Genomic DNA, 12,413 nt, shown 5'->3' with positions numbered 1-12,413 from the left:
TGAGGACACTTTGGCTGTATCAAATTTGAGGGCTCCTCTTCACAGTGACCAGTAGAATGCTATCTCTAAAATTCATTTGCAGTAAGTTACTCTGAGCAAGGAGGAAAGAGCTAGACTTAGGGCTAGGTACCTAAGCTGATTTATGGAGTTAGGAGGGTTGGGAGAGTGTAGCCTCTGCCAACCCTGCCTCTGCTTCCTGTAGCTTCCACTGCTCTTCAGTGCAGTTTTTGGAGCCGGAGTAATGATATGATCACCACCCCAGCCAACTTTCTGATGCACTGGCCAGAGTCTTCCCATAAGACCTGGGGCCTCTCAGAGGGAATATTTACTAAATAAGGGAAAACTAAAGTGGCACACTAGTAAAGGATAGAAGACAAAAGTTACTCCCATACCCCTCTACAAAGTAGTATCACCTGGGGAGCTTCTTTTAAACTGTAACAGATACCTGGCTCTTGACCCAGATCTGCTGAAAACACTTCCAGAGTTGGGGCCCATTAGGCTGGTAAACAACACCCTAGCATTGTAGGTATTAGCCCCAGTTTAGATTAGTTGGCTAGGTCCTTTATATTCTCTTTTTTCCCCACTTAGGGAAAGAATTCCAGTCTAAACTCGCAGAAGGCTCTGATCTAGATGCAAAAAGAGACCTTTGGCCCTGCAGAGTGCCAGGCCTGACTAGGCCAGACCCTCTGCTCATGTGCTTTCTGTCATGAGGGGAAGGGCAGACAGGAGGAGGGGGCTCCAAGGTGGGAGCCTAGGGGCCATATTCTTAATGAGCATACTGTCTGGGACGTCAGTGGGTTATGGAGTTTGAATGCCTGCTGTGTACCTTGGCCCTTCTCACCTGGGATTCTGAGAGAAAATGATTTGATGACTTTCATCAATATTCTCAAGGATGGTACATAACCAGTATCATTCTAGATGCATAGGATATAATGCATTACATATGAAGGACTAATTCTCACAGAACTGGTTGAGAAGGGTTGTTGTGTCTTGAACCAGAGACACAACATGTCTTCACCTCACGTCTCCAAATTGGGCTCTGCATTACATATGAGGGATTAATTCTCACAGAACTGGTTGAGAAGAGTTATTGTGTCTTGAACCAGAGAGTCTTCACATCTCCAAATCTGTCTGCTAGACAGACCACGTTGTCCTTTCCCTGGGATTGGATTCTACCCAAGCTGCTGACCCGCCTTCTAATTGGTGTTGTTAAGACACTAAGACCAAGCAACTTCTGGTGGCACTTTGAAGGGATAGGGCTTTTTGTTCCATCCTTTTCCCTTGGTGGTGGTTTCTCACTACTTGAACTACTGCTCTCTTTAATGCCAAATTCATTCACCCAATTACTTGTTGGCTGTCTCCCTGTGAGTGACCCACAGGTATCTGTCTAAGAGTCAGTATGTCCAAAACTGAAATCATCTCTTTTGTGTCGTAGATTTGGCAAGCCACAAACCTGGATATCCTTGACTTCTTTGATCTCCTTAGCTAAGGTAGTTATCCAGCCCTGTTCAGCTTGTCCTCATTACTCTCTCAAATTTGTCCACTTTTTTACATCCACAAACTTTGTGTATAAATAACTTCTTGCTCTGGGCACTTCAGCAGTTTTTAAACTGGTTACCCTACCTCCATTGCCTCTCTTCAACGAGTTCTACACATCGATATGAGGGACATTTCCAAAATGCAAACTGGTACATATCATTCCCTGATTTAAATCCTGAATTGATTTCTCCAACCAAATTTAAAATTCATGTAACATCCTGAAATGGTTCCTCTATGTGTCTAGATTTTAAAATTTAAATTTACTAGAATGGCACATGAGGCCATCCATGATTTGGGTCCTGTCCACCTCTCCAGCCTCTTCCCACGTGCCTGGTGGTTCAGCTTTAGTGAACCCCTGCAGTTTCCTTGCCACCCTGTGCTCTCTCAGGCCTCTTCCCACCACACAGAATGCCATCTACCTCCTTCCGTACACTCTATTTCCCTGCCCCCACCCCATCCCCATTCTTTAGCTGACATCCTGTCCATTTATTAAGATAGTTCTGGCATTGCCATCTCAGGAAATCTCCAATCCCTGTGGCCTGTTAGGTGTCCTCCTCTGGAGGCAGCGCAAGATACAGACCTTTTTTTTAGGTATGCTTAGATTTAGTTGCTTTGTGACTTTGGCAAGATTTCTAATTTCTGATCTGTTTTCTTACCTGCAGAATGGAAATAATGATATCTTACAGGGTTGTCATGAAGGCCAAATGAGATAGTGCATGCAAGCATCAAGCACTGTGCTGGCACACAGTAGGCTTGCTTCTCTTCTCCAGTATGTACTCCTACTACGCTACTTTATGCCAGTAAGCATCTGTTTCTATTTTAAGTGTTAGTTTAACTTAAGAGAAGTTAGTTTAACTTCTCTCCCACTTTAGGCAGGAGTTCCTTTAGGGTGTCTTCCATCTCTGCATCCTGCCAAATACAAGGCACATATTTGGGGAGGAGGGAGATGAGTTTTATTTTGGACATGAGTTTCAGGTGCCTGTGAGAATGTACAAGCAAAGCTGTCCAGTTGGCAGTTGGAACCTACTGAGTCTGGAGCTCAGCATAGATGTCCAGATTGAAGATAAAGTTTGGGGAGTGAGTTAGGAGTGTGTCAGTGGTGGTTGAAGGCATGGTTTGGGTGAGGTTACTATTCAAGTTACTAAGAAAACTGAATCTGAGGCAAAGCTAGTGCTAGCACTTTATTGGAAGGTGAAGTCTCAGAGCAGTGAGAGGAAGGGAGGAAAAGAAAATAAAAGGTTAGTGTTAGTGAGTTGGCCCTTGCTTCACAAAGACACAGCTGGTCACTTGACCATGTTGGATGTCTCTGGATAGACTACACAGAAACACCATGCATTATATTTGGATTGATGGAGGGATGGAGGGGAAATTCACCTGCTCTGCTTCCTGCCCATACTTTACTGCCCAAAGTTGGCTATGGAGCCAGTGTTAGCTTCCCACTTTCTTGCTGGGATGATACTACTTGGCCACTGTGAAAGCCAGATCCCATGCCTAACTAAGTCCTGTAGTGGCAAGGGGAGCAGAATGTGGTCACCGACCTGTGGGAGTTGGTCAGCACAGAGTAGCAGCTGGAGACCTGTTAGTCAGGTAAGGCTGTGAGAATCTGAAGCAGCAAGTTACCGGAGCAGAGTATACAGAGGGAAGGGGAAGGTAGAGCCCTGGGAAGCCCTGAGAGTTAAAAAGTCTGCAGCCTGAGGCGGCATCCACTTCTCAGGAGGAGAGAGATTGAGCAGCTCAGAGGGCAAGTGAGTTCTGGGAAGTGGCCATTGTATGCACAGATGCCTGGTGAGCTGGCCAGAGCAGTCTCCATGGGATAGAGGAAACAGAAACTGGGTTATGGTGATAAGAAAGGGGAGACAGCAGCTCACACTCACTGTGTGTCCTGGGTAGCATCCATTCATGGGGATTGTGGAGAATGGGTAGCCAGGCAGATAACCAGGGGAATAGTTTCTGGAAACTGGGATGTGATGGTTGGGGAGAGGCCTGGTGAGGTGCTCTGTGTACCAGGATGGAACATAGTAACAACCACCTTTGATTCATCCAGAGCCATAACTGCCAATTTGATAGAATCAAGCAGATTGGCTGGCAGTCGGTAGGGGCAGGGTATGAACATTATCATCTCTGTTCCCTAGGAGCTTCTCTCTTCTGGTGGGTTCTGGGCAGTTTCCCAGGGTTAACATCACCCTCCCCGGCATGGAGGCAGCTTTGTGAAGTAAGAATAGGGCTTATTTACCAGTAGAGTGGGGCAAAAAAAAAGAATAGGGCTTATATTCCATCTCTTTCACTATTGAGCTGTCTGAACATAGAGAAGGTGCTTAACCTTTCAGCTTCAGTTTCTCTATTTGTAATATGAGGCCAATAGCACCTTCCTCAGGTGATATTCTTAGGTAATCTTCAGAGAGAAAATTAAATGAGATAGCATGCTTGATACAGGTGCTTAAAAAATGATACCTGGGAGAGGTTGATACTAAACAAATGAAAAGGAAACAAAATAGAAGCAGTCACATTTCCAAGATGTACTTGCAACACACATAACTATCTTTTGAGCCCCAAATAATAGGTAGCCCTTAGTGCCCCAGTTTTCAGCTTGTTTCTGTGGGTGGCTACTGTTGTATTTTCTACTGTCCAGGCACCGTTACCTCCTTTTAGCAGGCCAAGGCTGAGAGAGAGTCTAAACTTGGTGGCACCTCCCTCACCCCACTCCCACAATTTGAATTCACCCGCTTGGTTCACATTTTCAGTGCTCTACCTCAGTGGGAAGCAGGGGTGGGGCAATGCAAAGACCCAAATCTGCTGCTGCTGAGTAATTCTAGGGAATGTACGAGGCCCCAGAGCTAAGTCCACCCTATACAGCCATAAGGCAAAAAGTACATTAGGAACAGGTATGCTGTATAGCCCAGGTACTATGGAACTTTCATAGCACAGGTGACCTTGGCCCCTGTCAAGTAGGCCCAGGGCACCTGGAGAACACAAAGTCTGAGGGTGAGTGGTCCCTCCTGCTTCTTTGTGATGGTTTCGTGTCAGCTCTTCTATGTGTATGGGTAGCATGACCATACCTAGCCTCCCTCCATCTCTATTATCTGTGCCACCCGAAACAGGTACCACTATTCTCAGGGACAGAGGTCCTCAGAGGGGCAGCCTGGGACGTTTGGCCTTCATTCCTTTCCCAAAGGCTGGGGAGTTTGGATGTGGGGATTAGACTCTTCTTGCTCAAATAACGGGTACCAGAGTAAATAGATCTCTCACCCTGTGTTTTGTTACTTTTTATTATGGAAAATTTTAACATACAAATGAGAGTAGAATGTAATGACTTAACATGTACAATATTTGTTCATTGCATGGCTGATCTCGTTTCATCTTTATCCCCTTTCCTCTCCCTTTTATTCCCATAGTATTTTGAAGCAAATCTCAGACATCTTATCACCTTATTTCATCCAAAAGTATTTTAGTATCCCTAAAAGATATAGCTCTTCAAAAAAGAAAACTACAATACCATTATCACACCTGAAAAGTTAATTCATCAACTATCCAGCATTCAAGTTACCCTGGTTGTTTTATTTTGTTTTACAGTATGTTTATTTGGATGAGATTTAAGACAAAGACAATACACTACAAATGTCTTTTGAGTCTGCTTTCCCCCTATTTTTTAATTATTGTATTAATATAGTGTTTGCTTTGTATACATTCTTCTTAAACTTCATTTTCAATGTGTCAGCAATTCAGATATATAACATTATCACCTTGATAATGCAAAGAACACAATATGAGGAAGATTGAGAACATAGGTTCCCAGTACTTAGTCACTGGGATTCGAGAGATTTTCCTTTTAGTATTTTCTATTTAAAGACTTCTGCCATGGCTGTGGAAGAATTCTAGATAGCAGGAGCTGTCTGGAATGGGAGTGCAATGAAAAAAAAATGGACTTAAAGTTAGGAAAAGATGAAAAGATGTAAGTCAAGGAGAGAGAATATATTTTGAAACTAAATATAAGAATTTCCTGGCTGGGCGCGGTGGCTCACGCCTGAAATCCCAGCACTTTGGGAGGCCGAGGAAGGTGGATCATGAGGTCAAGAGTTCGAGACTAGCCTGACTAACATGGTGAAACCCTGTCTCTACTAAATACAAAAATTAGACAGGCATGGTGGCATGCATCTGTAATCCCAGCTACTAAGGAGGCTGAGGCAGGAGAAGCGCTTGAACTCAGGAGCCAAGTTGAACAGTGAGATAGGATTGTGCCACTGCCCTCCAGCCTGGGCAACAGAGTGAGACTCCATCTCAAAAAAAAAAAAAAAAGAATTTCCTTCATTCAGAGTGTAAGGATCCAGACAGGTGCTAAGGAGAGAAGTTGTATCATCTTATTTCTTCCTCAAATTGCCCTTAACAAACCAAATAGGTAATGCCCATTGACCTAGAAAAGGGAACTCTCTTCAAAGCCATATATAAGAAAAAGGGCAGAGGGAAAGTAGTGAGAGAGTAACTTGCTTTGAGGTACTCTAGGTCAGGGGTCCCCAACCCTTGGGCTGTGGACTGGTAGCGGGTCCATGGCCTGTTAGGAACCTGGCCGCACAGCAGGAGGTGAGCAGCAGGCAAGGGAGCATTACTGCCTGAGCTCTGCCTCCTGTCAGATCAGCGGCGGCATTAGATTCACGTAGAAGTGTGAATCCTATTGTGAACTGCACATGCAAGGAGTCTAGGTTGTGGGCTCCTTATGAGGATCTAATACCTGGTGATCTGAGGTAGAGCAGTTTCATCTCAAAACCATCCTCCTCCTCCTCCCCATTCCATGGAAAAATTGTCTTCCATGAAATTGGTCCTTGGTGCCAAAAAGGTTGAGGACCACTACTCTAGGTGATAGATACCAAAGCCTTCACTTCGGGAAACCTGTCAAATGGCTGAAGCTATGACTCTCCATCATTATAAATGATGAAAGTGTAGCAGATTTTTACTGAGGTCCTAATGGATTGAAAAAAACTTTATGAAAGGGGACTAGACAGATACCCAGGCAGCAAGGCAACATGGGTACTGAAAGAGAATTAAGTGCTTTCAATCTCTGCTCCACAAATCAGGTTAAAATTCTAAACTCTTTAATTTTAGATTATATAATGGGGCAAATACAAAGTAAAGCCTTGCATCAGTTGCAGTAGCTGGATGGAGAAAATAAACACTTCTAGAATATAACTTAGAACAGCCCCTTGAACTTCCTTCATCCAAGCCACACCCACTGGCTGAAGATGTTGCACTTTTTGACAAAAGAATGGAGGTGCTACCAACACGACCTTCGTAACATAGGGAGAGATGTAGACACACGAGGGCAATGGAGCTGCACTCAGCACTGGATGTGGTGAAGAAGGTATGTGTAAGAGGTCTTTCTCCATACCCATCAAAATTTTGAATCTATAAACACTGGAGGCAAGTCTATCCATTTTCAGAGAATTGGCTTAGTGGAGTAGGAAGTAGCAAGGGCGTTTTGTTTTGGTCCTCTGAAATTGCTAAATAGAACTTCACAAAGGGTACATGAGAGCCATGAGATGACTGAAATAAGTTGTGGAATTTAAAAGGTGGAATTTTTTTTTTTTTACAATGTTAGGGGTCATTTCCCCATAGTCAGCCGTGAGTATGGTAAGACCCATTAGTTCCTGGCTTGTTAGTGAACAGGAGATGGCAGACACTCTCTTGGCTGCACAGCAAGTAACTGCAAAGGGGAATGACATACACCAGCTTGGATATAATGAGGAAGCTAAGAAAAAGGTTGTTTAGTTATTGTAGTTCTAGGAAGGGAAGAGATTTCTAGCCTCTTAAAGATTCCTGCTCCCAAGATCATTTTATTTCCGTTTAATTTTTCAGACTTTATTCCTGGTATCAATAGGTTAAGAAAGAATTTTTCCAAATACTGATTTATAGATAACGTTTATAAGTGGCACAAAAAACTTTCCATTTCACAAACGGTAACATTCATTGATCCCTTTAAATGCAAATTCAATCCTTATAAGCTAAGTGCAGTGATGATTTCATGTAACACAGTTAAATGCACACAAAATCTGTATATTCTGAACTACAAAAGTGGTGTCCATAGCCACATACAGTTTTAGACAAGGATGCATTTTCACACCGAATAGTACTAACAAATACGTTAACAAAACAATACTTGCTTAATACCAAATGCTTGTTCTGTCACCAACTTTTAAAGCAACACCATTCCAACTACTGCTAAAAGTATTTAGTTTTAGAAGCTTTAATCTGATCTAGGAAAGTAAACTCTCCAAAAACTTGACAAATAGTATGGATAAGCCCCAAAGCTTTTAAATTTAAAAAGGCTTCCAAAGGCTGGGCACAATGGCTCACGCCTTTAATCCCAGCACTTTGGGAGACCAAGGCAGGCAGATCACTTGAGTCAAGGAGTTTCAGACAAGACCAACCTGGGCAGCATGGCAAAACCCCATCTCTACAAAAAAATACAAAAATTAGCCATGTGTGGTGGTACATGCGTGTAGTCCCAGCTCCTTGAGAGGCTGAGGCAGCAGAGGTTGCAGTGAGCTGAGATCCCACCACTGTACTCCAGCTTGTGTGACAGAATGAGACTCTGTCTCAAAAAATAAATAAAAAGTTTTCCAACACTGAAGGCTTCACATGAAACTTAGTTTCTCCAAAAAACACAACTTGCTATCTGAAGAAAAGAATATTAAAACAAATTACCTTTTAGTACAAATATTCTTAAAAGATACTTTTTCTATATCTACTCAAGAGAAACATAAAACAGCTCACTGTCTTTAATAATTTGATTAATGTCTAGAAACTAAAGAATAAATGACACAGCTGTGTCTCAGGCTATGGTGAGTCAAAGGTACCATTTGGATTTCACATATTAAAGAGCTGTAGTATAGCTTACAGCGGCACAAAGACTCAACACAAATATTGTGTTGTTTCATCATGTAGGTAGTCAAAAGTCAGAAGGAACTGTGCAATTTGCAAGGTCCTTCATTCATTGTCATTAAAACTGAATAATTCAAGTATGGTAATATAAATGCAGGCGTTAAAGTCTCAAATAACATTCTAAAATTGAAAATACAAAAACTTTGTTTTTTCATCTTTCATTTACATGGTTAGATATCAGGACCTTACTGTAGAAAATATTTAGTTACTATATATGGTTGTCCCAGAAAATAATGGAGCTTCAGAAAGTATAAAAAGTGTCAAAATCCACAGTTGACTTTGTCAAATGCTTTTCTAGCTCATTTCAATTATTCATTCATAGTAACCAAGTCTTTTAACCCTAGCAAACTTTCTTAGGTCCTTTCAAATTAAGAAGACAGTTTCTTCAACTTGTACTTGATCTGGTCTTCCAATTGACATTGAAAGTTCATCATTTCATTGATGAACTCTATAACAAGATCTTCAAGAATATCCACTGGCTCAGTGTAAGGATTCTGATAATCCCCAAACCCATACATCAGACATCATAATTCTTTAGGAAACAGTCTCTTTCTTTTACCAGATCTGCCTTCTACTCCTTCATTTTCTTCCTCAGAGGTGTGATTTTCTGCCCTGTTTTCTCAAGGTCATTTTTGTTCTTCAAGTCTGTCCTTGATGTCCTGCCAGTACTACTCAGATCTGGAGTCAGTTGGATGGCTCTGGTGCCAGGTTTGGGACAGAATGGTTACAGTACTAAAGACTCTCCAAGTCACTGCTCACAGAGACTGCAGCTGGTGCTGGTGTCATGACAGAAGCAGAAGAATCACAGCCTAAAAGGATATCTGTGGCACTCTCTCCACAGCTAGAGTTGGAACAGCTGGTGAGGCAACGTCCTTGGAGGATGGAGGGGAAGAGTAACTTGCCTCCAGATGGGGTTGGGAATAAACTGAGGGCTCCAATACAGTCTCTTGCAGTCCTGAGCTTAGAAACATCTCCTCATCATCATCATTATCTCTTTCTCTCTTTTAGAGAAGGGCCTCGCTATGTTGCCAAGGCTGGAGTGCAGTGGCCATTCACAGGCATGGTCATAACACTATAGTCCCCAGCTCCTGGGCTCATGTGGTCCTCCTGCCTCAGCCTCCTGGGTAGCTGGGACTACAAGTGTGTGCCACTGCACATGGCTGAAACACATCATTTCTTGGTTGTAATGTTACCATTACTCAACTTGATGGTCTTCCTTTCCTTAAAGCCCAAATCCAACTTGGGATGAGTGTTCATTTCCAAAGATCCTTTGGGCATCTCAGATACCTGTCTTATCCAGTTAAGGTGATTTTTCAGGAAGATATCAAAGTCAAAGGCATCACCCTCATCTATGAAGCCAATGCCGATGAAAGCACTATGCCTGCGCAGTGTCATCCTAGAACCACATTACAAAGTAGAAGCTGAAATCTTTCACTATCTCCTCAGCAGTGTCAGCATATTGTTCTACTGGTACTTGAGCAAAGAGCTCTCCTGATATTTTATACTTGAGTTGACATAGGCAGTCTTCCTTTGGAAGAATGGTCCACATTCCAGCCTGTAGCCGTTGTTGTAGGCCTAGGGCAGAATCTAGTAGACATTGACACTGGCTAGTGCAGGATAGGCTTGTACTGTGCCTTGGACCGCCATCTTGGCTCTCCCCTTTGTGCCCTCCCAGATGATGCTGGGAGTAAATTGAAGCCTCTAGTCCAGTCTCTTGCAGTTCTGAGCTTAGAAACATCTCCTCCTCCTCCTCCTCATCATCATCTCTTTCTTTCTTTTAGAGAAAGGCCTTACTATGTTGCTAAGGCTGGAGTGCAGTGGCCATTCACAGGCACTTTAGGTTCTTTCTTGCTTGATTTTTCCTTATAATTTATTTGTTGAACTATTTCTCAAAATCTGGATTTTCTTGAAATGCATCCTCGTGGTGTTAATAAGTTCTTCTGTCTTCTCCGTTTTCTATAAATTGTTAGTTGAGTTTAGAGCAGTGATTTCCTGACTAACAGCAGCAGCATCACCTGGGAATTCTAGGAAATGCTAATTCCTACTCACCGCAGAGAGGCTGGCTGTAAAGGTCACCAGCTTGTTGAGACCTAACATCTCAATTCTGTGATGTCACCCATTGAAAGAGATCAAAACAATTGGGGTGGAGAGGGGTGAAAATATTGGATGAGGTAGTGGTTGGTCTCACGATGGGATGGCATGCTTGTTATTTCTATGTTTTTATTTCATATCAATGAAAATTTGGGGTTTTTGCCTAACATGGAATGCAAAGAAAAAAGGAATGGTGAACTTATGGTTAAACAGTTAACTTAGCTGATTTAATGTACTTTAAAAACTACATCATTACTAATGGTCTAGTGTTCCCTGCCCTCTGCAGAGACATGAGGAGAAAAGTTTGTTCTCCCCCAATGCTTAGGCTACTATTTGACCCTTTCTAGAAGACAAGGGAATTCAGATAGGGCAGACTGTCCTCCCTCAGAGATTGGAGTTTTAGTTACCTATATATTTGACAGCCAAAGGCACTTGGTTTAGAAAGATCCTTGGTTGGGCCCTCTAGCTGCAGCCATGGCTAGTCAGTGTTTCATAGAGAATGCAAGCCAGGCTTGCTTTGCCAGAAAAGACCCTTCTGATTTTAGCAGAAAAGATCAGCCCAGGACTGGCCATCTGGCAGGTAATCAGGACCTACTCAAACAATTGAGCAAGGACCAATAGGTGGAACTGAACCCTCATGAACTCATGGAGTAAACATGCCTACCAAGCTGTAAAATTAAACTTTGTTTTCCAAAGCCTCAGTAAACAAAATCTGAGATAAATCACTTTTAACTCATCTTGGTACTCCTTTGTAAAAAGCAAAGGATAGACCGTATGCATTTGACAATGTAGAACTGAAAACCTAGAAAGAAACACTTAGATTAACAAATGATAAAACATGATCACATCATTTTACAAAGTTTTTATACATTTTTTTGTTTTGTTTTGAGACAGATCCTTGTGCTGTCACCCAGGCTAGAATGCAATGGCGTGATCTCGGCTAACTGCAACCTCAGCCTCCCCAGTTCATGTAATTCTCCTGCCTCAGCCTCCCAAGTAGCCAGGATTACAGGCACACACCACCACACCTGGCTAATTTTTTGTATTTTTAGTAGAGACAGGGTTTCGCTATGTTGACTAGACTGGTCTTGAACTCCTGGCCTCATGATTCACCATCCTTGGCCTTCCAAAGTGCTGGGATTACAGGCATGAACCACAATGCCCAGCCAGTTTTTATACATACTAACATAGTGATATTGGAAATTCATTTTTCAGTGGAAAAAAATGCTCTCTATTTTGGAAAGTAGGTAGTTGGGCTCCTGTTTTAAATGAAGACATGTTACCTGAAAAATTAACATGCCTGTGTAAGTTAAGTGAGGTGGCAAGGGCAGAAAGTGAAGAAGGGTGAAGAGACCAGAATGTATCCATTCCACTACCAGTGGATATTTGGGTTGCTTCCAAGTTTAGGTACCTCCAAACCATGCTATATAAATATCCTTCCTTGTTCATGTGCCCTGGCACACATGTGCAAAAGTTTCTGTAAGGAGTTAAATTGCTTGGTCATTCCTTATGAGTATTTTCATCTTTATTAAATATTGCCACATTGTTTTTGCAGAGTGGCTGTACCGGTTTACAGCCCCATCAGCAGGATGGGTCTCCTTGGCTGGATTCCAGTCTGCCTCTTTTGGGAGGAGGGTGTAGCAGGGAGAGAAATAAGGCTGGAAAGGAATGAGGAAGCCAGGCAGGAGAAGGCCGTTAGTGCCAATCCAAGGAGTTCAGACTGTATTTGACTGCATCGGGAAGCCACTGGAACAGGGAACAAAATGCAAAAACAAGGTTTTGGGAAGGTGAGTATTTAAAGCTCTCTCTTGGTTTGTTTGTGTTGGGGGTTGGTAGTGATAGTGGTGGGGTTG

General features: G+C 42.6%; 1 protein-coding gene across 6 annotated transcripts in view; it reads left to right on the top strand.

Moving 5' to 3' along the window:
• The first annotated feature begins 23 nt into the window (after positions 1 to 23).
• The window catches only part of SLC4A5 (solute carrier family 4 member 5), a 152,121-nt gene continuing 139,731 nt past the window's right edge, over positions 24 to 12,413 (top strand). For all 6 annotated transcript variants that reach the window (XM_064377832.1, XM_064377831.1, XM_064377834.1 and 3 more), the window contains exon 1: positions 24 to 12,347. The gene's annotated coding sequence lies outside the window, so the exon portion shown is untranslated. The remainder of the gene's footprint in view (positions 12,348 to 12,413) is intronic.

This window comes from Aotus nancymaae, unplaced genomic scaffold, assembly GCF_030222135.1.
Source record: "Aotus nancymaae isolate 86718 unplaced genomic scaffold, 86718_ANA_hifiasm-v0.15.2.pri h1tg000017l, whole genome shotgun sequence".
In the NCBI taxonomy this organism is placed as follows: Eukaryota; Metazoa; Chordata; class Mammalia; order Primates; family Aotidae; genus Aotus; species Aotus nancymaae.
The sequence above is the reverse complement of the archived record's forward strand: the minus strand, read 5'-3'. Positions and strand labels throughout refer to the sequence as shown.